The 21538-nt window shown below is 43.0% G+C and overlaps 1 long non-coding RNA gene across 1 annotated transcript; it reads left to right on the forward strand.

Moving 5' to 3' along the window:
• Positions 1-15188: 15188 nt before the first annotated feature.
• On the forward strand, positions 15189-18813 carry LOC145406475 (uncharacterized). Its single transcript, XR_013898527.1, has 4 exons — positions 15189-15290; positions 15515-15697; positions 17130-17351; positions 18691-18813. It is a non-coding gene; the product is annotated as an uncharacterized LOC145406475 (long non-coding RNA).
• The last annotated feature ends 2725 nt before the right edge of the window (positions 18814-21538 follow it).

Raw genomic sequence — 21538 nt, forward strand, 5'->3', positions numbered from 1 at the left:
TCAATCCAGTCTTCTCCAACATGCACAGTCAAAGATACAACCACCTTCCCAGTTCCATCTCAATGTACAGCTGGTGAATTACAGTGAAAAACCCTATGAGAGTGAGAGACTGATGAGGAGAGTGCGTGTGAGTGAGGTGGAGGGGGGGAGAGGCAAGGGGAGGCCAAGGATGAGATGGAGGGATGGAGTGGAGAGGTATACGAAAGGTGTGAGCTGGGAGCAGGGCAGTGAGATGGCGGGGGACAGGGCGACATGGAGGCGATTTGTTTGTGGCCACCTCTTACAGGATTAAGGTGTCTGGCAATAGATAGATAGGCAGAATTCACCGCTCCTTCAGAAAATACCACATAAATGAAAATCCTCTTGTAATGATCCGATCTGAAGCCAAGAATATTGCAGTCCCTTACTTGACAATGTCCCTTACTTGACAATGTCCCTTACTTGACAATGTCCCTTACTTGACAATGTCCATTATTTTCTTCTATCTATCTATCTATCTATTGCCAGACGCCTTAATCCCATACGGGGTGGCCACAAACAAATCACCTCCACACTGTCCTGTCCCCTGCTATTTCACTGCCCTGCTCCCAGCTCACACACCCCTCTTTCATATACCTCTCCACTCCATCCCTCCATCTCATCCTTGGCCTCCCCCTCCCTCTCTCCCCCTCCACCTCACTCACACACACTCTCCTCATCAGTCTCTCACAATCCATAGTTTAGACAAATCAGTGCATAATTTTATATAAAAGCATCTTAACAGTACCATACGTGCTCCCTTCGTGTCAACAAGTGGGTTGGTGGAGGGTTGGTGCCCCTCCCTGTAAAACAACTAACTCAGTGTCAAATGGCCACCCTTTGCGGGATTAAGGCGTCTGGCAATAGATAGATAGATCTGAATAGCAGCAAGAGGAGAACTGTGCAATCATACAGCAGTTCACGTAATGATAGTTTGTAAAGAGTCATCCAAATGAAGGTACAAGAGACATGAGAGTTGGATTAATGTGTAAACGCTGAGCACACACTAGGTATGATTCAACAATTTTCTATCTATCTATCTATCTATCTATTGCCAGACGCCATAATCCCGTAAGGGGTGGCCATTTGACTCTGAGTTAGTTGTTTTACGGGGAGGGGCACTAACCCTTCACCAACCCACTTGTTGACACGTAGGGAGCACGTATGGTTTGGTTATATGGTTACCACCCAGCGTTGTAAATGGTTTCTTGGCTTCCAGGAAACCATTTGGCTTGTCACTCAATGTAAAGCCACCCGTAAAGGAAAGAAAAGCAATAAGAAGTGACAGGAAAGATGGGAGAAATAGGAAGAGAGGAGGACAGGCACAGAAAAAGAATGATAAAGGCTAAGGAAGAAGTAGGCAGCACTACATCAAGTGAGTGGATGATGGTGAGAAATAGGAAGAGAGGAGGACAGGCACAGAAAAAGAATGATAAAGGCTAAGGGAGAAGTAGGCAGCACTACATCAAGTGAGTGGATGATGGTGAGAAATAGGAAGAGAGGAGGACAGGCACAGAAAAAGAATGATAAAGGCTATGGAAGAAGTAGGCAGCACTACATCAAGTGAGTGGATGATAGTCGCCACCACCCACCACTAATTATAGCATATGCCATGTAAATAAACTTACTATACTGTAAATAAACAACGGTAATACTGACACAGTGTTTGAATGTTTGAATAATACCCCAGGGCGTAAGTGAGGTGGAGGGGGGGAGAGGGAGGGGGAGGCCAAGGATGAGATGGAGGGATGGAGTGGAGAGGTATAGGAGAGAGGGGGGTGTGAGCTGGGAGCAGGGCAGTGAAATGGTGGGGGACAGGGCGACATGGAGGCGATTTGTTTGTGGCCACCCCTTACGGGATTAAGGCGTAATAGTAAAAAAGGATGAGATGGAGGGATGGAGTGGAGAGAGGTATAACAGAGAGGGGGGGGGTGTGAGCTGGGAGCAGGGCAGTGAAATGGCAGGGGACAGGGCGACATGGAGGCGATTTGTTTGTGGCCACCCCTTATGGGACTGAGGCGTCTGGCAATAGACAGATAGATAGTGTACTGGGAAGGCTCAAATGTGATACAGCCTCTTGCCCTTTGCCTAGTTAGTTCCGAAGTTTGTGGAGAGAGAGAGAGAGAGAGAGAGAGAGAATGGGTATTGTTCTTGTGTCATAGCACCACAGAACCCATAGCACCACAGAACTCATAGCACCACACTCATAGCACCACAGAATTCATAGCACCACAGAATTCATAGCACCACACTCATAGCACCACAGAACCCATAGCACCACAGAATTCATAGCACCACAGAACCCATAGCACCACACTCATAGCACCACAGAATTCATAGCATACCACCAACACTGCATACAATATTTCCTTCTATCCTTTCCAGTAATTTCACACCTCACACTCATCACCCTCTCCTTCATTCTAAAATCTATTTATCTATCTATCTACAGCCTGATGCCCTGGTCCCGCAGAGGGTGACCGCAGACAAAACGCCTCCAAGTCGCTCTGTCCCCCGCCATTTCACTGCCCTGCTCCCAGCTCACTCCTCCCTCCCTCATATACCTCTCCACTCCATCCCTTACTACATCCACGGTCTCCCCCTCCCTCCATTATTTAAACCATCTATCCTTCCTATGCCTACAGCTGTTCTGAGAATTGTACCGTGGAAATTTCTTTGTCACTCAGCACCAAGTTTCAATCCTGTGAGTGTTAGCAGTAATACACATGTATCATTTACCTTTGTGTACGTTTTATGAGTTTGAGATGCCTGTGGAGTCACATGGAGAGACAGGCTGACAAATGAGGATATAAAGGAGTGTTGTGGTGTGGATGTGGATGTGATAGGAAGCGTTATGAGGAACACACTGAGGTGGTTTGGCCATGTGGAGAGGATGGAGGGTGAAAGACTGACGAGGAGAGTGTATGTGAGTGAGGTGGAGGGGTGGAGAGGGAGGGGGAGGCCAAGGATGAGATGGAGGGATAGGGTGGAGAGGTATATGAGAGAGGGGGGTGTGAGTTGGGAGCAGGGCAGTGAAATGTCGGGGGACAGGGCGACGTGGAGGCGATTTGTTTGTGGCCATCCCGAACGGGATTGAGGCGTGTGGCAATAGATAGATAGATAAATAGATCATTTGGAATTTCTGATAATCTTCACGTGGATGCTGTACGCTTGGGGAAAGTTCTGCCTTATACACCTGCCTCCCAGTTCGGACCTTTAGCCGTGAGACAACAGCTATACTCAGTTTTTTTTATCGAGGTGAAGATGCACTTGCCAGATTTGTGACTATTGGCTGATTGCAACATTACTTTACAATCTAGCATTATTAACTGACAACAAATATCTGAGAGGAAATTTGGGTTAGTAAATATTTATAGGACACGTTGCATTCAGCCAGTCCTCAACAACCTGTCAAGTGCACCTTCATCTCAATAAATAAAGGGAGTATAGTGAAGCAGTAGCCTGACACTCAAATATCTGGTACCGCTGTGTGTGGGAGGGGAGAGGTTGGGGGAGGAGGAAGGCATGGGGGAGCTGATGGTTCTGACTCCTCCCTCTTCCATCCCCATCCTTCTCACAAAGTTTCCAGATAGATAGACAGATAGATAGATGTTGGCTACTGCTTCACTTAACACTTGTCTCACACTTACTCTTTCGAAGTGGTGAGCAAGTGTATATTGCAGAACTTTCCCTGGGTGTACATTCAATTGCGTCCATTCTCATGTAGCCTTCAATTTTAAATATTCCTTAATACTGACACCTTTTAATCTCATAAAAGAATACCTGATAACCATGTGGAGAGGATGGAGAGTGAGAGACTGATGAGGAGAGTGTATGTGAGTGTATGTGTGTGTGGAGTTACGTGGAGAGACAGGCTGACAAATGAGGATATAAAGGAGAGTTGTGGTGTGGATGTGGATGTGATAGGAAGCGTTATGAGAAACACACTGAGGTGGTTTGGCCATGTGGAGAGGATGGAGGGTGAAAGACTGACGAAGAGAGTGTATGTGAGTGAGGCGGAGGGGGGGAGAGGGAGGGGGAGGCCGGGGATGAGATGGAGGGATAGGGTGGAGTGGTATATGAGAGAGAGGGGTGTGAGTTGGGAGCAGGGCAGTGAAATGGCGAGGGACAGGGCGACGTGGAGGCGATTTGTTTGTGGCCACCCCAAACGGGATTGAGGCATCTGGCAATAGATAGATAGATAGATAAATGGAAAATAAACGGCACATAGACCCAGAAAAAACACAATAAAAAATTCATACACGTACTTCACCTATATAACTAACTTATTACATGTCAGTATCGTTTGAAGTGAGGTAGGTGTGCATGGAAAAACACAATTAAAACATGGAAAAAAACACAAATAAAACATGGTAAAAAGCACTATTAAAACATGATAAAAAACACTATAAAATCATGGGGAAAAAAACACTAATAAAACATGGAAGAAACACTATTAAAACACGGTAAAAAAAAACACTATTAAAACATGGTAAAAAACACTATTAAAACACGGTAAAAAAACACTATTAAAACATGGTAAAAAACACTATTAAAACACAGTAAAAAAACACTATTAAATCATGGATAAAAAACATTAATGAAACATGGAAAAAACACTATTAAAACACGGTAAAAAACACTATTAAAACATGGTAAAAAACACTATTAAAACATGGTAAAAAAAAAACACTATTAAAACATGGTAAAAAACACTATTAAAACATGGTAAAAAAAAACACTATTAAAACATGGTAAAAAAACACTATTAAAACATGGTAAAAAAAAAACACTATTAAAACATGGAAAAAAAAAACAATTAAAACACGGTAAAAACACTATTAAAACATGGAAAAAACCACAAATCATGGTAAAAAAAACTATTAAATCATGGAAAAAAAACTAATAAAACATTGTAAAAACACTAATAAAACATGGTAAAAACACTATTAAAACATGGTAAAATAACACTATTAAAACATGATAAAAAACACTAATAAAGCATGGTAAAAAAACACTATTAAATCATGGAAAAAAAACACTAATAAAATATGGAAAAACACTACTAAAACACGGTAAAAAACACTTAAAACATGGTAAAAACAAACAAAACAAGTTAAAAAAAACACTTAAAATACGGTAAAAAAAACACTATTAATCATGGGAAAAAAAACACTAATAAAACATGGTAAAAACACTATTAAAACACGGTAAAAAACACTATTAAAACATGGTAAAAAAAACACTATTAAAACATGGTAAAAACACTAATAAAACATGGTAAAAACACTATTAAAACATGGAAAAAAACACAAATAAAATATGATAAAAAACACTATTAAACCATGGAAAAAAAACACAAATCATGGTAAAAAAAACTATTAAATCATGGAAAAAAAACACTAATAAAACACTGTAAAACCACAGCTAAAACATGGTTCAAAAAACACTATTAAAACATGGTAAAAACAAACAAAACACGTTAAAAAAAAACACTATTAAAATACGGTAAAAAAAACACTATTAAATCATGGGAAAAAACACTAATAAAACACAGTAAAAAAACACAATTAAAACATGGTAAAAACACTAATAAAACATGGTAAAAAAAACACTATTAAAACATGGTAAAAAAACACTAATAAAACATGGAAAAAAACACTATTAAAACATGGTAAAAAAACACTAATAATACATGGTAAAAAAAACTATTAAAACATGGTAAAAAAACACTAATAATACATGGTAAAAACACTATTAAAACATGGAAAAAAACATTATTAAAACATGGTAAAAACACTATTAAAACACGGTAAAAAACACTATTAAAACATGGTAAAAAACCCTAATAAAACACAGAAAAATATTCAAACATGGTAAAAAAAACACTATTAAAACACGGTAAAAAACACTAATAAAACACAGAAAAAACACCATTAAATCTGAAAGAATATCTCTGCAGGTACACACATTATATGACTTTTTTTACAGTGGTGTCTGAGAGAGGGGGGGCGTGAGTTGGGAGCAGGGCAGTGAAATGGCAAGGGACAGGGCGACGTGGAGGCGATTTGTTTGTGGCCACCCCGAACGGGATTGAGGCATCTGGCAATAGATAGATAGTCTCCGAAGTTCTCATATCAGCTTGGGCATAATATAAACACAGCAGACATTCCCCACAGCACACTGGTTCAACTGGGGAGAAACCCAATCTGACACTGGTTCAACTGGGGAGAAACCCAATCTGACACTGGTTCAACTGGGGAGAAACCCAATCTGACACTGGTTCAACTGGGGAGAAACCCAATCTGACACTGGTTCAACTGGGGAGAAACCCAATCTGACACTGGTTCAACTGGGGAGAAACCCAATCTGACACTGGTTCAACTGGGGAGAAACCCAATCTGACACTGGTTCAACTGGGGAGAAACCCAATCTGACACTGGTTCAACTGGGGAGAAACCCAATCTGATACTGGTTCAACTGGGGAGAAACCCAATCTGACACTGGTTCAACTGGGGAGAAACCCAATCTGATACTGGTTCAACTGGGGAGAAACCCAATCTGACACTGGTTCAACTGGGGAGAAACCCTATCTGACACTGGTTCAACTGGGGAGAAACCTTATCTGATACTGGTTCAACTGGGGAGAAACCCTATCTGATACTGGTTCAACTGGGGAGAAACCCTATCTGATACTGGTTCAACTGGGGAGAAACCCTATCTGATACTGGTTCAACTGGGGAGAAACCCAATCTGACACTGGTTCAACTGGGGAGAAACCCAATCTGACACAGCTGATAATCCAGTATGTCTGATGGTCCCCCCCTGAAGTGAGATTCCAGCCACACAATGGAAAAAAAATTGAGTGAAACAGCATATTTTAGTATGAAAAAGGAAAACCATACCCATTTTACACTTCCATCCATCCACCACCCAATCCTACGTTGCCCCACGAGGAGCGTCGTGGCCTATACTTCCCCACCCTTGTCACTGCACTTCATGACTAGTCAAAGCACCTTGAAAAAACCACCGCCAGCATTGGTTATTGCACTCTGGGTCACTCTGCACAGGCTGATGAATGAGAAGTGAAAGAACGTTGTGGGGTGGATGTGGATGTGATTGAGAAAATTAGGAGAAATACGCAGAGGTGGTTTGGACATGTGGAGAGAATGGAGAATGAAAGACTGACTAAAAGGGTGTATGTAGGTGAACTGGAGGGAGGGAGAGGGAGGGGAGACCAAGGATGAGGTGGAGGGATGGAGTTGAGAGGTATATGAGGGAAGGGGGAGTGAGCTGGGGGGAGGGCAGTCAAATGGTGGGTGACAGAGCAACTTGGAGGCTTTTTGTCTGCAGTCACCCTTTACAGGATTAGGGCGTTGGGCTATAGATAGATAGAGATAGACTCCGGGTCACTCTGAACACGGGAAACAATCCGGCAGGCCTGCATCATGCGCCTCATGTAATGTACAGCATGCGTTAACGGCAAAAACAGTGTCTGGTGGGCTGAGAGTTGTCTGGCAGGTCCATGTGGTTTTTCCCATTTGCCAGGTGGTATCCAGTGTGTACGATGACTTGTCCAGGGGCCTCGTAGTGCTCGTTAAATCCAATATTTGGTCTAGTGGGGTACAGTAAAGCAAGTGTCTACTACACAACTACAGACTGAAAGAATGAGTGTTCTTCAAAAGGGTATTAAACAAGAAAAAAAAATCCCACCATATAATTAGACAGCATTTCTTACAGCTCTTGACACAACACCACATCACATTCAAGACGCCAATGCTCCTTGACTTCGGTGAAAGGTAACATGCCTGGCTGTATTCTTTTTAAATAATTTACTATACTGATCACCCTAAAACTTCTTTACTCCCGAATGAACCAGTAAGTGGTGGGTGAGGGTCCCTTTGTGACTAAATAGTTTACCACAAATATCACACTTGAACTTCACCTCTGAGTGAGTCTGGGAGTGCTGGGTGAGGTTGCCTTTGGTACGAAACAGCTTACCACAGTCATTACACTTGAACTTCTTCTCCCTTGAGTGAATAAGTAGGTGCTTAGTGAGGTTACTTTTCAAATTAAATTGTTTACCACAATAATGACACCTGAACTCCTTCACTCCTGAATGAATTAGTAAGTGCTGGGTAAGGTTGCCTTTTTGACTAAACACTTTATCACATTCACTGCACTTGAACTCCTTCACTCCCGAATGTATGTCCAAATGCCTCGTCAGATGAGATTTCTGGCTAAACAGTTTACCGCACACATTACACTTGAACTCCTTCGCTCCGGAATGAACTACCGCATGTCGGGTCAGTTGGCTCTTACACGGGAACAGTTTGCCACAGTCCAGACATTTGAACTTCTCGACTTGGCCTGCAAGGGTGAGAGTGTCTTGGAGTGTCTCATTCACCCCAACCTCTATCTTCACATCTGGTTCCACAACAATCTCTTCACTAAACTCACTCTCAAACTTCACATGTGGTTCCACAATCATTTCTTCACTCTCTGACTTCATATCTAGTGCTTCCTTAATCACCTCCATGACATCATCCTTCCCAGCTCTCTTAATACCTGCTAAACGCTGTCTGTTCTCCACGCTACTTCACCTCACTGCTCATCTTACTATTTACGTGTAACATCATAAACAGCCAACACCAATGTCATGTCAGAAAATACCTATTAACCCTAAACACATGATATCAACACAGATCACTAATACTGGATCATAACTGCCATTACAAAAACCATGATTACTAAACCATTAATAACATATGGGTAAAAATGACCAATACATTTTTCAATCTTCCCCGCTGTCTATTTTCTACACACATTTGTAGCATTATAGTATACCACAATCTGTCAACATAATAAATATTCTATCCAGGTTTCACTCTTACAATACATCAATGGTTCACAGTTCTTATATGAAATGCATAAGGTGCCTCTAATAGCATGTGCTCAAAAAAATTATATCAGGTGTTCTCCCAGGCAACACCTCACTCATGTCCACACTTAGCATTTATAACCCAACCAGCTGCCTGAAGATCACACTGCTGATGCATCTATTTCAGTGATGTGACTTGTGGACCTGGAACAATAGTGGCCATCAGACCAGCATATCAAGGAACCTGATAACACTGTATAGCACTTTATGCACACACAGCCAGGATGCACAGCATGAAAATATGACTCACGCCACAACCCTTACCTTATACCTCAGCGCAGTCCACATCAGCTCCTCTGCTGCACTGACTGATGGATGACGTGTATTGTACATCAGGCATCCACGATCCAAGCTCCCTCACCACTAACCTGAAGCATAACACTCCATTACTATACTTTGCCTAATGTACAAACAGTAAGAGAGAAGAGTTATCTGGATTACTATCTATCTATCTATTGCCAGATGCCTTAATCCCAAAAGAGGTGGCCACAAACTAATCGCCTCCATGTCACCCTGTCCCCCGCCATTTCACCGCGCTGCTCCCAGCTCACACCTCCCCCCTCTCTCCTATACCTCTCCACTCCATCTGGATTACTTTGCCTGAGAAACATATGACCAAAAGTAGCGGAAATCTATATAAACAGCAGCACCACACACTGCCTTCCAGTTGTCAAGGTGCAGAGTTTGTGGATAATAGAAATAGTGTCCAAAGATGTTTTAATGGGATTTTTGGGAGATATTTTTGTCTTGTTCTTTTTAAAGCAATACCATATACAGTGGTTCCAGACACTAACCCTTTCCTCTGCACATACAGTGACCCCCTCTGTATAGGGGCTCCAGAACCTAACCTTCTGCTCTGCATGTACAGAGAGGCACAAATATCTTTCCAAAGTTTGATGAATACAGAGCAGAAAAATCAAACCATCTGAAACATACTGTAGAAGAGATGGGATTTTCACTGTACTGTGCCAGTTGATGAAACAAGAATGTGTCAATCTGTATATGGATGGAGTTATAAAAGAGATACAAAGTAGGGTAGTGGATGTTGGAGTGGTCCTAATGAGAGAAGGCAGTGTTTGGAAACCCCCTATTCTGTTGTTTGCAGATGATACTGTATTGTTAAGTGAGGTAGAAGGGGAACTGCAAGTCTTGGTGAATGAGTTTAAATGACTGTGTAAGAAACAGAATCTAAAGGTGAATGTAGGGAAGAGTAAAGTTATGGTCTTTGAGAGACATGACATCACTGAATGTACAGTGAGGCTGGATGAGGAGGAAATGGAAAATGTAAGTGCATTTAAGTATACAGTACTTGGGTAGTGTGGTGAGTAAGGATTGAAGTTTAGAGGGTGAAGTGCTTGAAAGGGTACAATGGGGAAGAATGGTTGCTGGTTCTTTGAAAGCAGTATAAAAAATAGGGAAGTGAGCATGGAAGTAAATAAGCTGCTGCATGATAGTACGTATTGTGATACCTACTTCAATGTATGGAAGCAAAGCCTGGGCCTTGTTGGAAGGACACAAGAGTGAGAGTAGTGGAAATGAGTTATCTGAGGGGAGCATGTGGAGTTCATTTCTTTTTTGAAGGCTCCAACATGCTTGCATGTGTCGGGCTAGGTCACATAATGGCAGCTCTCCATGCTCCTCAACCTCTGGCAGCTTCCCTATTTACTCCCTTATCCCTGAGGTCACACTCAATGGCATTGTCCCAAGTTATTTTCAGTCTACCTCTTGCTACCCTACCCTCAACATTAACACTTCTCACTTTCTGCCTCCGTTTATCATCCCCCATCCTCTCCACATGCCCAAACCATCTCAATCTACCTCTCCTCATCACAACACCTATGCACTCCAGTCCCATCCTACCTCTCAACTCTTCCATCGTAAACCTAGCCCCCCCAGGCCTTGCACTTAGGTACACATTGCACGTCAATCTAATCACTGCCATTTCTGTACGTTTGAGCCTGTGTATAGCCTCTTCTTTTACTGCCCAGGTCTCACTACCATACAGCATTACACTCCTAACACATGCCACATACAGCATTACACTCCTAACACATGCTGCATACAAAGATCCCTTAACACATAGGGAAGACCCCCTCAATGTCAGAAGAAACAACAGCTCCCTGAACTTCTTCCAACCACTCCTCACCCCAGCCACAGAGCTGCTCCAGCCCCACCTCCAGCACACAACATGTCTCCCAAATAACTCACCAGCAAGTTCAATTCTTTCATGCCTGACAATCTCCACCTGCTCTCCCCGACACACCGCACACATGAAATCAGCATTATCTAACAGTCTACCTCTAATACCACTACATCTCTTGTGCACCCACTTATCACACACACTGCACAAGATGGAATTACTTCCCATGTTCTTGTGGCAAATCGCACATGGCCACTCCCCCTCTTCTTTGACAGTACCATCCCCAGCCCTAGATACCATCGTTTTTGTTTTACCTGCATTTACTCTTAAGCCCTTGTGCCCCATACCATCTCTCCATATCCTAAATCTTTTCTCCATCTCCTTTTCATTCTCTGCAGTCAACACCAAATCATCAGCATACAACGTCTCCAATGGGAGTCCATTTCTGAAGTCACCTGAGAGGGCTTCAAGTACCATAATGCAAACCAACATAAACAGAAAACTCATCACTCACAACTCCATTTACCCTTACCTTGGTGCCATCACCCACATACATGGCCATAACCACCCTACCCAGCCACTCCTCCATCCCAAGCTTTCATATCGTCCACTTCATTGATAAACAGACTGACAAATAAGGAAGAGAAGGAGCATAGTGGGTAGGATGTGGATGTGATATAAAGCATTTGGAGAAATACACTAAGGTAGTTTGGACATGTAGAGAGAAAGGAGAGCGAGAGACTAATGAGGAGAGTGTAGGTGAGTGAGGTGGAAGGGGGGGTGACCGAGGATGAGATGGAGTGATGGAGAGGTATATGACAGAAGGGGATGTGAACTGGGAGGAGGGAAGTGAAATGGCAGGGGACAGGGCGTGAGCGAGGCAAATTTGTTTGTGGCCACCCCTTAAGGGATTAAGGCGTCTGGTAATAGATATGGTGGATAGACAACTTAACCTAACCTAATTCAACCAAACTTAACCTAATGTAATTGACCAAAACAATTTCAAGATGAATGAGCTTTGGCTCCATATTGACCCACTGCCCTCTGTAGGATGCCACTGCTGACATCAACAAACCTAACTTGTTGCTCATTAACCTGTGGACTGCCAGCCACAGCTCAGGCTGGGAAGCACTGCGTTGCAAGCCACAGCTCAGGCTGTGCTAACCTTCCAATGGCCATGCATCAGTGCTCACTACTTCATCCCTATGCAAACTTACGCATGGCGCTACGCAAAGACGGAGGGAGAGAGAGAGTTTTGTTTTTTTCACCAGATGATGCCCTGGATGTTTATTGTCAAGTTTATAATAAACAAAAACTTAAAAAAAGATAATTCATTTTTTGCTCACCACACGGTGAGATTAAAAAAAAAGGTAACTACACAATCCATGGGTTAATAACAAATGCTATTATTGCATTCTGCAGAACCTGAGTGTCATGAATGAATTATACAATTACAAAAGACAGTCCCTGTCAAAAAAATATTCATCTTTAGTTAATGGGCGCTCTCCTGCTGTTTGTCCAGACTGTTTTGAGTCTGTATTGCTCAAGATCATGGTTAATTAAGGGATCAGTACTGCTTAATGCTTCAAATGGCTTGTAATTCATGTATTGGTGTGGGGGGATGGCGTCTCAAAAACCGGTTGTGTAATGACAGAAACGAAGGTAAAATTCTACCCAATCACATAAAAACACGGGGAAAAATACTAAATGTGGTCCAGGTCGAGTATGGGCTATAACGAAAACATTACTCCAAAATGCATGTCAGTAACTACAATTCATTCATTCATTCATTCATTGCCAGATGCCATGTATCCCAAATGGGGTGGCCAAGGGCTTAGAGTTAATTGTTTTACAGGGAGGGGCACTAATCCTCCACCAACCCCACTTGACACGTAGGGATGCTAACAGCATCTGGTGTTCCCCAGCGGTCACCCATCCAAGTACTAACCAGACCCAAAATTGCCACCGAAATTCTGCCAATTCTATCTATGTGTCTATCTATCTATTGCCAGACGCCATAATCCCGTAAGGGGTGGCCATTTGACTTTGAGTTATTTGTTTTATGGGGAGGGGCATTAACCCTTCACCAACCCACTTGTTGACACGTAGGGAGCACGTATGGTTTGGTGATATGGTTACCACCCAGCGTTGTAAATGGTTTCTTGGCTTACAGGAAACCATTTGGCTTGTCACTCAATGTAAAGCCACCTGTAAAGGAAAGAAAAGCAATAAGAAGTGACAGGAAAGATGGGAGAAATAGGAAGAGAGGAGAACAGGCACAGAAAAAGAATGATAAAGGTTAAGGAAGAAGTAGGCAGCACTACATCAAATGAGTGGATGATGGTGAGAAATAGGAAGAGAGGAGGACAGGCACAGAAAAAGAATGATAAAGGCTAAGGAAGAAGTAGGCAGCACTACATCAAGTGAGTGGATGATGGTGAGAAATAGGAAGAGAGGAGGACAGGCACAGAAAAAGAATGATAAAGGCTAAGGAAGAAGTAGGCAGCACTACATCAAGTGAGTGGATGATGGTGAGAAATAGGAAGAGAGGAGGACAGGCACAGAAAAAGAATGATAAAGGCTAAGGAAGAAGTAGGCAGCACTACATCAAGTGAGTGGATGATGGTGAGAAATAGGAAGAGAGGAGGACAGGCACAGAAAAAGAATGATAAAGGCTAAGGAAGAAGTAGGCAGCACTACATCAAGTGAGTGGATGATGGTAAGAAATAGGAAGAGAGGAGGACAGGCACAGAAAAAGAATGATAAAGGCTTAGGAAGAAGTAGGCAGCACTACATCAAGTGAGTGGATGATGGTCGCCACCACCTACCACTGCTCTTGAAAAATATGGTTAGTGGTGAATAGTAGGCAAGATACTCGTTTATAATAATGAGTTGATCGTCAAAATGACCCTTCTCGACCTGAACGATGCATACAGGTTCCCGCTCATTTTAATTGGCCTATTAGACCGTAACGTTTGCTTGGATAACATTGTAACTTACTGGTGGTGACTTTCCAACAGTGCAGGGACTCTCCTCGCCCTCGTCTTGGCAGGTTAAACGCCAAACACCGCCTCACAATAGCGTGTAGTGAGGACAGCTGACGCCACAACACTTTACTGATGCTGACCCCCGCCATCTTTGCACTCAAAATCTGAAAAATACAGTAATGAATTAACACATACAACCAAAAAGAAAAAGTATATATCCTCTCAAAGTGCCCAATTAATATCTGAAAATATATGTCCTATGAAACATTTGAATTTGTATAAAATTTAAGGGTGACTAAGAGTGTAATACTAATATAAGTGAAGAAGGACGGCGAATACAATGCTTCCAATTATCCAGCGTTCATTTAGCTTATATAAAATCTAAATACTGTTGCCATAAGTTACGGAATATCTCAACAATCAGGAGCATTTGGTCGCCATTTATTGCTAAAGAGCTGATTCACATTGTACGATTTTCTTTCACTGATCATTCATTACTATGTAAGGGTTGCCCCACAAAATATATGTGCATTTTATTGATACACTGCTAAATATGTGGCAACCATTACGGTATTTGCTTATTGGAATTCTAAAGTCAGGTAGAATGGTAAGTGGGAAGATGGCGAAAGTTGTCATCAGTAACGTGTTGTTGGTAGTCAGGTGATGGTTGCCATGGTTACAGATGGGTGCTTCAAGGTAACTAATTCCCAGTCGTCTATTTACATATCAATTCATTTAGCAAGTGTACTAGTTTTCTGAGTTACACGAGCTATGAAAGTGATGGTGGTTTATTGCTTTTATAATAAATGTAAAATGTGTCGTTAAATGGTCGGTATTGAAACGCGAATCAGGCGATGTACGATAACTTTCACTTCATCAATCTGCTTAGCCCTTTATTGTAAACCACCTTCTTTTGTTGTATTAGCACTCCGCACCTTTTACAGCAATAAATATTTCAATTCAATTAATTTTTTTACGAAGGAATAACTAAAATTCCTATGTATAACAGGGGGATTGGAGAAGAGATTCCGATTCTTTCTGAGACTCAAGTGTGATCGTCTTTTTTGTTAAAGTATAGGTACTTAAAATAAACAGTATGGACGGGATGAACGGTGTGTGCATTAATGCTGGTGAATTTCATGCGGATACTGAATGGATGGTTGCTTTAACGTATTGTGGAAGACGCAGACACCATCACATTAAGGTAGGTCATGTGTTGTGATTGTGTAACTCAGAGAATGGCTGGAAATAAGCTGTATACCCCCAGTCCATGAGTCTGTCGGGGGTCCTTTATGCCGGGATCAGTGCAGTTGATATTGGTAGTACGAATGAATGTATTTATTTGGGAACTAGGAATACTAGACCATACAATACCTGTATTCTCTTAGCCTTTCACAGAGCCCTAATTCCGTTTTTCCTTTTTGGCAGGATGTTCTGAGTAAGTGCCGATTGAAAAGCCACACCTCAGTGAACCAGCGATGACCCTCACATGAAGACCTTTGGCTGATATTCAAAATCATTCACCAAGATGGGCCGTGCAGTGTAGTGAAGGATTTTATCACCGCTCTTTAACGCATGGCAGTGGCTGTGCATTTCCTCTTGTTGAAATGGGTAACGAGTGCCTTTTTCTGCTTTTTTTTTTTGTTATTTTTCAGTATAATTATTGTCATCTAAAAACACAGTTACCACAAGATTTTCATCCGTTTTTTTGGTATGTTAGACAGTTTTTGAGACATTTTTTATTCAATGACATTTTTGTTACAAGTTAGTTTTTTTGACTCCTGAAGGTTAGGTTAGGTTATCTGCAAGAGTAAAGTAAAAATAATTTGCGATGAAATTTCCTTAGCTTTTGTCTTAGAATTGTCTGAAATACCAAAAATCTATCTATCTATTGCCAGACGCCTCAATCCCGTTTGGGGTGGCCACAAACAAATCACCTCCACGTCGTCCTGTCCCCTGCCATTTCACTGCCCTGCTCCCAACTCACACCCCCCTCTCTCATATACCAAAAATAATTGACCAAAATATTGTAATTGTGTTGTTGGCTGAATCTATAATTTTACCTAATTTTTTCTGCTAGCTACATACTGTTGGATAATTTTGCATTTTTGGACAGTTAACATGTGGAGAGGATGGAGGGTGAAAGACTGACGAAGAGAGTGTATGTGAGTGAGGTGGAGGGGGGAAGAGGGAAGGGGAGGCCAAGGATGAGATGGAGGGATGGGGTGGAGAGGTATATGAGAGAGGGGGGTGTGAGTTGGGAGCAGGGCAGTGAAATGGCGGGGGACAGGGCGACTTGGAGGCGATATGTTTGTGGCCACCCCAAACGGGATTGAGGCATCTGGCAATAGATAGATAGAACATTATTCTGATTTTACTTCTAATCTTACCCAGCTAAGTTAACGTACGGTACTGAAACTAAACTGATCAAACCTAACTACCCTAACAATCTAACTAAACTAACCTAACTGCTTACGTGAAGGGTGTGACTGTCCGTAACTGCAATAATACCTGCTGGACTGGAGTGCTGTCACCCTCCATAGCTCCTTCCATTATTGTAGTATTTTAAATCCGCAAAGAATAAATTTTTAACTTTCAGGCACACACAGTTTTGTGGATGAAAGAAGGGTTTTCTGATTATTTTTTAGTGGTTCATTGGATTTTGACATATTTCTTTGGGAATTGCCTCGTTTCCCTGTTTTTCCTGCCTCCTTCATCCCTCTGTTGAACGTAGGAGCCCATGCAGAGAAAAGAAGCAGTTTCACTAATATCAGATGACTTGTATGTGAGTGAGGTAGAGGGAGGGGGAGGCCGAGGATGAGCTGGAGAGATGGAGTGGAGAGGTATATGGGAGAGGGGGGTGTGAGCTGGGAGCAGGGCAGTGAAATGGCGGTGGACAGTGACATGGAGGCGATTTGTTTGTGGCCGTCCCTTATGAGATTAAGGCATCCGGCAATAGATAGATAGATAACTACTCCATGTATAATGTGAGAAGAGAAATGAAGATGATGGTGATGATACTGATAATGATTTTTGTCAGCAGATGGAGGAGTGGATCCCATATCTCATCTCACCATCTTGTTCTGACATCAAGATTGGCTGGGATTTGGTGGAAGATGCTGACAACCAACACATCAGGGTGGAAGAAGATGAGAGACACCTTTATTATGCTGTGGACTAACTTGGGCTGATGATGATGATAGATGGAAGTGCAAGAAGTCTATCAGCACTAAAATGATCATAGCCATTCGCTGTGATGTTAAAGGTAAACCAGATTTCTTTTTCGTATGCAGTGTAGATGCAGGCCTGGTCAGTCAGCCACACCCCAGGGATTTTTATAAGTAAGGTGTGTCACTCTAGCCAGGGCCCATGTGGTACAGTTGTGTTCATGAGTCCTGATACACATAGGGGTGTATTGTCTCTTGTAATGCTTACTGCTTTTAGAATAGGGAACTTTTGCGCTTACTGTCTGTTCTTTATCGTACCATCGGTGGGCACAACAGTAGATGATGCGACTACATGTGTATTGGAACTCGTGAACGCGACTGTACATCTGTTCAGTGCCCTAAGGATTTTCAGGCATAAGGTTCCTCACTAGTGTAGCAAGGGCCCATATCTATCTATCTATCTACCTATCTATTGCCAGACGCCATAATCCCGTAAGGGGTGGCCATTTGACTTTGAGTTAGTTGTTTTACGGGGAGGGGCACTAACCCTCCACCAACCCACTTGTTGACATGTAGGCAGCACGTATGGTTTGGTTATATGGTTACCACCCAGCACTGTAAATGGTTTCTTGGCTTACAGTTTTGCTCACTTCCTGGCTACTTAACGCTCATGAAGTGGAGCAGTACTTATGTCCACAGCTGTACACACACTCTTACTTGCCGCATTTTGCTCTTGTCCTCTCCAAACCTCCCCCACTCCTTTGCTCTCCCTCCCTCACCCTGCTACCTGTAGTTAGGGTGAGGGGGGAAGGGGTATGGGGTGGGGCATTATTGGAGGGTACCTATGTGGCAACCATCATCCACTCACTTGATGTAGTGCTGCCTACTTCTTCCTTAGCCTTTATCATTCTTTTTCTGTGCCTGCCCTCCTCTCTTCCTATTTCTCACCATCATCCACTCACTTGATGTAGTGCTGCCTACTTCTCCCTTAGCCTTTATCATTCTTTTTCTGTGCCTGCCCTCCTCTCTTCCTATTTCTCACCATCATCCACTCACTTGATGTAGTGCTGCCTACTTCTTCCTTAGCCTTTATCATTCTTTTTCTGTGCCTGTCCTCCTCTCTTCCTATTTCTCCCATCTTTCCTGTCACTTCTCATTGCTTTTCTTTCCTTTACAGGTGGCTTTACATTGAGTGACAAGCCAAATGGTTTCCTGTAAGCCAAGAAACCATTTACAACGCTGGGTGGTAACCATATCACCAAACCATACGTGCTGCCTACGTGTCAACAAGTGGGTTGGTGGAGGGTTAGTGCCCCTCCCCGTAAAACAAATAACTCAAAGTCAAATGGCCACCCCTTATGGGATTATGGCGTCTGGCGATAGATAGATAGATAGACATAGACCTATTATTATTCTAAAACCTTTCTCTTGTTTCAGGTTGGCTCCGGACACTCTTCGGATTACCAAAGGCTCGATGCAAGACCTGGTTCAATTAACCTTCGCAATCGACTAAGTACATTTTTGTGGGGGCCAGATATCCATTTTGGGGCCATTTTTTTTTTGCTGAATATTGCAAAAATTTTTTCATATTTTGCAAGTTTAGTTTTTTTATTATTATTATTTCTGCTGCTTTTTTTTTTTTTTTTTTTTCAAGTTTGGCTGTTTTATGTTTTTACCATCAATTCAAGGATTTTTTTCGTTTCATATATTTTTTTAACATTGATGATTTATACTTCTCCATTGAATAAAAGATTTGTATATTTCAAAGTTCTTTTTTTGTGTCTTGAAATGAAGTCTTTAATATATCAAGTTAAAATAATATTAAGTTACTCACAGGTATACTATAATCGTGGCGCATGTCTCCGAGGTTGTCATTATCGTACCCTGGCAACCTACCATTCAAAAGTGCTTCCTATTTTGTACCATATACACGAATCATTTAATTATACACGAATATATTATACACGAATATATTATGCACGAATATTAGACACAAGTCATATACACGAATATATTATGCACGAATATCTTGTGCACGAATATTATTATACACAAATCATATTATTATACACGAATATATTATACACGAATCATATTATACACGAATATATTATGCACGATTATTATTATACACGGTTATATTATACTCGAATCATTATACACAAATATTATTATACGAATCACTTGAGTCTCATCTCATACACGAAATGGGACGCACTTTTGAACGGTAGGTTGCCAAGGTACGATAATGACAACCTCAGAGTCATGCGCTGTGGCTGTAGTAATTTCAGTCACGCAGGTTAAAAGTTTCATTGAAAAGCTACGTAGAAATTAAATGGAAGGAACCAAGACAGTAAATTTTGAAGTTTTATATTGCATACTAAAAACAGATTAAGAAATACAATAGGAGAGGCAGTAGGGGTAGGTGAGAGAGTTCTTCATCACTCAGCAGGGGACCACAGCCAGCGTTCTTCACTCGTTCTTCATCATCACTCAGCAGGGGACCACAGCCAGCGTTCTTCACTCGTTCTTCATCATCACTCAGCAGGGGACCACAGCCAGCGTTCTTCACTCGTTCTTCATCACTCAGCAGGGAACCACAGCCAGCATTCTTCACCAGTTCTTCATCATTCAACATAGGACCACAGCCAGCGTTCTTCACCATCACTCAGCAGGGCACCACAGCCAGCGTTCTTCACCATCACTCAGCAGGGCACCACAGCCAGCGTTCTTCACCATCACTCAGCAGGGCACCACAGCCAGCGTTCTTCACCATCACTCAGCAGGGCACCACAGCCAGCGTTCTTCACCATCACTCAGCAGGGCACCACAGCCAGCGTTCTTCACCATCACTCAGCAGGGCACCACAGCCAGCGTTCTTCACCATCACTCAGCAGGGCACCACAGCCAGCGTTCTTCACCATCACTCAGCAGGGCACCACAGCCAGCGTTCTTCACCATCACTCAGCAGGGCACCACAGCCAGCGTTCTTCACCATCACTCAGCAGGGCACCACAGCCAGCGTTCTTCACCATCACTCAGCAGGGCACCACAGCCAGCGTTCTTCACCATCACTCAGCAGGGCACCACAGCCAGCGTTCTTCACCATCACTCAGCAGGGCACCACAGCCAGCGTTCTTCACCATCACTCAGCAGGGCACCACAGCCAGCGTTCTTCACCATCACTCAGCAGGGCACCACAGCCAGCGTTCTTCACCATCACTCAGCAGGGCACCACAGCCAGCGTTCTTCACCTTCACTCAGCAGGGCACCACAGCCAGCGTTCTTCACCTTCACTCAGCAGGGCACCACAGCCAGCGTTCTTCACCTTCACTCAGCAGGGCACCACAGCCAGCGTTCTTCACCTTCACTCAGCAGGGCACCACAGCCAGCGTTCTTCACCATCACTCAGCAGGGCACCACAGCCAGCGTTCTTCATCACTCAGCAGGGCACCACAGCCAGCGTTCTTCACCTTCACTCAGCCGGGGACCACAGCCAGCGTTCTTCACCTTCACTCAGCCGGGGACCACAGCCAGCGTTCTTCACCTTCACTCAGCCGGGGACCACAGCCAGCGTTCTTCACCTTCACTCAGCTTGGGACCACAGCCAGCGTTCTTCACCATTACTCAGCAGGGGACCACAGCCAGCGTTCTTCACTCGTTCTTCATCACTCAGCAGGGGACCACATAGTTCTTCATCACTCAGCAGGGGACCACATAGTTCTTCATCACTCAGCAGGGGACCACATAGTTCTTCATCACTCAGCAGGGGACCACATAGTTCTTCATCACTCAGCAGGGGACCACATAGTTCTTCATCACTCAGCAGGGGGCACAAGCAGAATCCTCAGCAGTCGTCAGGAAGAAAGGCCCGGGTTGTTCACCAGGATAGCAGGGTCAGCAGCAGACACTCGACACCTATGGAGCAGACACCTATTAGTTCTAACCCACATTAGTTTTTAATATATATCCATCCATCATATACATCTATCCATCCATCCATCTTATCCATCCATCCATCATATCCATCCATCATATCCATCCATCCATCCATCCATCCATCATATCCATCTATCCATCCATCCATCATATCCATCCATCCATCATATCCATCCATCATATCCATCCATCATATCCATCCATCCATCTATCCATCCATCCATCATATCCATCCATCCATCATATCCATCCATCATATCCATCCATCCATCATATCCATCCATCCATCATATCCATCCATCCATCATATCCATCCATCATATATATCCATCCATCATATCCATCC

This window comes from Coenobita brevimanus, chromosome 70 (genome assembly GCF_032717465.1).
Source record: "Coenobita brevimanus isolate Jiangsu-jjx chromosome 70, ASM3271746v2, whole genome shotgun sequence".
In the NCBI taxonomy this organism is placed as follows: Eukaryota; Metazoa; Arthropoda; class Malacostraca; order Decapoda; family Coenobitidae; genus Coenobita; species Coenobita brevimanus.